We start from the raw sequence: 4,762 nt of genomic DNA, 5'->3' as shown, positions 1-4,762 counted from the left end.
TATGTGCGTGCTTCGCTATTGCTCTCTAATGCTTTCGGTCGACTGTAGTTTTGAGAATAACTTCGCGTATTTGACACTCATTTCACAACCGGCTGCTGTGGCAGAGCGGTTCTAGGCGCTTCAGTCCGGAACGGCGCTTTTGCTATGGTCGCAGGTTCGAATCCTACCTCGGACATAGATGTGTGTGATGCCCTTAGGTTAGTTCGGTTTAAGTAGTTCTAAGTCTAGGGGACTGATGACCTCAGATGTTAAGCCCCATAGTGCTTAGAGCCATTTGAACCATCTGAACTAATTTCGCAAAGTCCAAACTGGGCACCATTGTTTTATTCTTGGACATTAGCAGCAGCTTCTTTGTATAAAAGCCCTATCGTATTGTTACATCGCTGCATCTATTCCTTAGGTGCAGCTCAATCAGTGAGTAGTAGATACCCACACAGTACGAGGTACAGGGATCCTGATGGGCAATCGTCGTCTGAATGAAAACAATAGAGGGTTGTTGAGAATATTAAACAACGTTAGTAGTGCATTCCGCACTAATTTTATCTTACCCGCATTTACAAACTGCCTGGCCTTAAAATGAACAAATTTTAGCCTTATTGTGGAAATAATATGTGTTCTTAACAAGACAAGACCGTATCTTCTCCTGTGTAAATCAATTCTTCCTCCTGGAAGTGAATTTAAAACTTAAGATTCATGATGAAACCTTTAGTTGTCATTTACCCACGTCAAGAAAAGCTTTGCATCACCCCATTTCCCAGAACTCCTGACGGTGGGTACTGTATCGCAGACACAGTCCCTTTGACTTTCCAAAGATGTCACTAAACACGCTCAAAGATGTAAACAAACATGCATGAACAGTGCCTATTAGACGGAGGGGGTCCGACAGCCGACACGTTTCAGACATTCCACCAGGAAAGAGGTACACGGCTCGTTTTGTCTATAGTTCGACCATGCCTAGACTGTTAATAAAGCAGTTCGATCACCTCCGCATTGTTACTTAGCACCAGGAAGGGCACTCAACAAGGAAATTTTCCAGGCATCTCGGAGTGAACCAAAGCGATGTTTTTCGGACATGGAGGAAATACAGAGAGGCAGGAACTGTCGATGACGTGCCCGCTCAAGCCGCCCTATGGCTACTGCAGTGGATGACCGCTACCTACGGATTATGGGTCGGAGAAACCGTGACAGCAACGCCATCATGTTGAATAATGCTTTTCTTGCAGTCACAGGACGTCGTATTACACTGTGCGCAATAGGCTGCATGATGCGCAACTTCACTCCCGACATCCATGGCGAGGTCCACCTTTGCAACCACGACACTATGCAGCACGGTACAGATGGGTCCAACAACATGCCGATTGGGCCGCTCAGGATTGGCATCACTTTCTCTTCACCGATGATTGTCGCATATGCCTTCAACCAGACAATCGTCGGAGACGTGTTTGGAGGCACCCCAGTTAGGCTGAACGCCGTAGACACACTATCCAGCGAGTGCAGCAAGGTGTTGGTTCCCTGCTGTTTTGGGGTGGCGTTATATGGAGCCGTTGTACGCCACTGGTGGCTATTGAAGGCGCCGTAACGACTTTACGATACGTGAATGCCATCCTCCGACGACAGTGCAACCATATCGGCAGCATGTTGGCGAGGAATTCCTCTTCATGGACGACAATTCGCGCCCCCATCGTACACATCGTGTGAATGACTTCCTTCAGGATAACGACATCGCTCAACTTGAGTGGCCAGCATGAACCCTATCGACAACATGCCTGGGACAGATTGAAAAGGGCTGTTTATGGACAACGTGACCCACCAACCACTCTGTTGGATCTATGCCGAATCGCCGTTGAGGAGCGGGACAATCTGGACCTACAGTGCCTTGATGGACTTGTGGATAGAATACCACGACGAATATAGGCATGCATCAGTGCAAGAGGACGAGGTACTGGTATTAGAGGTACCGACGTGTACAGCAATCTGGACCACCACCTCTGAAGGTCTCACTATATGGTGGTACAACATGGAAAGTGTGGTTTTCATGAGCAATAAGAAGGGCGAAATGATGTTTATTTTGATCTCTATTCCAATTTTCTGTACATGTATCGGAACTCCCGGAACCGAGGTGATGCAAATATTTTTTTGATCTACATCTACATCTACATCTACATCTACATCTACATCCATACTCCGCAAGCCACCTGACGGTGTGTGGCGGAGGGTACCTTCAGTACCTCTATCGGTTCTCCCTTCTATTCCAGTCTCGTATTGTTCGTGGAAAGAAGGATTGTCGGTATGCCTCTGTGTGGGCTCTAATCTCTCTGATTTTATCCTCATGGTCTCTTCACGAGATATACGTAGGAGGGAGCAATATACTGCTTGACTCTTCGGTGAAGGTATGTTCTCGAAACTTTGACAAAAGCCCGTACCGAGCTACTGAGCGTCTCTCCTGCAGAGTCTTCCACTGGAGTTTATCTATCATCTCCGTAACGCTTTCGCGATTACTAAATGATCCTGTAACGAAGCGCGCTGCTCTCCGTTGGATCTTCTCTATGTCTTGTATCAACCCTATCTGGTACGGATCCCACACTGCTGAGCAGTATTCAAGCAGTGGGCGAACAAGCGTACTGTAACCTACTTCCTTTGTTTTCGGATTGCATTTCCTTAGGATTCTTCCAATGAATCTCAGTCTGGCATCTGCTTTACCGACAATCAACATTATATGATCATTCCATTTTAAATCACTCCTAATGCGTACTCCCAGATAATTTATGGTATTAACTGCTTCCAGTTGCTGACCTGCTATTTTGTAGCTAAATGATAAAGGATCTATCTTTCTGTGTATCCGCAGCACATTACACTTGTCTACATTGAGATTCAGTTGCCATTCCCTGCACCATGCGTCAATTCGCTGCAGATCCTCCTGCATTTCAGTACAATTTTCCATTGTTACAACCTCTCGATACACCACAGCATCATCTGCAAAAAGCCTCAGTGAACTTCCGATGTCATCCACCAGGTCATTTATGTATATTGTGAACAGCAACGGTCCTATGACACTCCCCTGCGGCACACCTGATATGTGTATTTTGCACAGTTCGCCACTAGTTTCGGTCAATGACCATCATCAAGCTTAGCTGGCCTTAATGGTAGGAAAGTTATACATAATTTGAACAAAAGTAATTTGCTCTTTTAAACCCACCATAACACGTAAACAATTTCTCATTGGACCTGCTTCATGACGAACACAGTTATTATTATGAGAAATATTTTACGTACCATGGTGGGCTTGGAAGAGCAAATTACGTTTGTCCAAATCATGCTATAAGTTTCCTGCCGCTGAGCTTGACAATGATCATTGACCAAAACTAGTAGCAAACTGTGCAAAACAAATGACAGCTGGTTTCGGAATGAATTTTAGTGATTATTTGGCAGCTGACTACAAACATAAATGAAATTAAAAGATGACCACCAAAAAATAAACTTTATCCTTGTTGTTCTACGGAACATTTATGCTCTATCCGTAAATTTCACTACGATGGCCGTGAGTAGCCTTTAATGCATAGACCGCAATTTTCCTTATGCAACATTCCTTAGAATGATGACTAGTTTAGGTCGCCATCTTCAGACCATCTTGGGAATTGCTTTCCATCAGAACGTTCTAAACGGGGTACTAGCACTAACAGACACCCCAGATGGCTAACTAGTGGGATAAGGATATCATATAGAAAAAAGTGGGAATTATATAAAAATGTTAGAGGTAGTCACAATCAGGCTACAGTAGCCCATTATAAACAGCATTGTATTGTGCTTAAAATGTTATTAGGAAGCAAAGAGTATGTGATATGCAAATAGAATATCCAATTCACTGGATAAAATGAAAACCATATGGTCAATTGTGAAGCAAGTGTCTGGTCAGCAGCACAAGGTCGACGATATAAAGTCAGTTCGCACTAAAAATATTTCTGTTACTGATAAATCAGATATTTGTACAATATTTAGCAATCTTTTTATGAGCATTGCTGGTGAATTAAATAAAAGTTTAGTTTCTACAGGGAATCATATAACTTTCTTGGCAAATGCCTTTCCGAGATTGATGTCTGAGATATTGCTTTGTGATACAGACAAGAGGGAGATTGAGTCAATAATTAAATCACTGAAGACTAAGGACTCTCATGGTTATGATGGAGTGCCTAGCAGAATTTTAAAGTACTGTGCAGCACATGTTAGCCCTGTATTTAGCCATATTTGTAATGTTTCCTTTAGGAATGGTCAGTTAGCTGAACGATTAAAGTGCTCAGTATTGAAGCCGCTTTATAAAAAAGGAGAAAGGTGTAACGCAGATAATTTTAGACCTATTTCTATGCCGTCAGTGTTTGTTTAAGTTATTGAAAAGGCTGTGTGTGTAAGGATAATTGATCATTTTATATCACACGATTTGCTATCAAATGTACAGTCCAGCTTTAGAAGTCGTTTAACAACTGAAAATGCTGTATCCTCTTTCTCTGTGAGGTACTAGGCTGCTTAAACAAAAGGGTTCGAACGCTAGGCACATTTTTTTGATTTAACTAAGGCATTTGATGGTGTTGATCGCAAAATATTGCTCCAGAAGTTGGACTACTACGGAATACGGGGAATAGCTCACAATTAGTTCACTTCTTACTTTAGCAACAGGCAGCAAAAGATCATTATTCACAGTGTTGAGAATGGCTGTGTTGTGGGGTCTGATTGGGTACGATCAAGTTGGGGTGCCCCAGGGATCAATGTT

This window comes from Schistocerca cancellata, chromosome 9, assembly GCF_023864275.1.
Source record: "Schistocerca cancellata isolate TAMUIC-IGC-003103 chromosome 9, iqSchCanc2.1, whole genome shotgun sequence".
In the NCBI taxonomy this organism is placed as follows: Eukaryota; Metazoa; Arthropoda; class Insecta; order Orthoptera; family Acrididae; genus Schistocerca; species Schistocerca cancellata.
Note: the sequence above shows the minus strand (reverse complement) of the source record.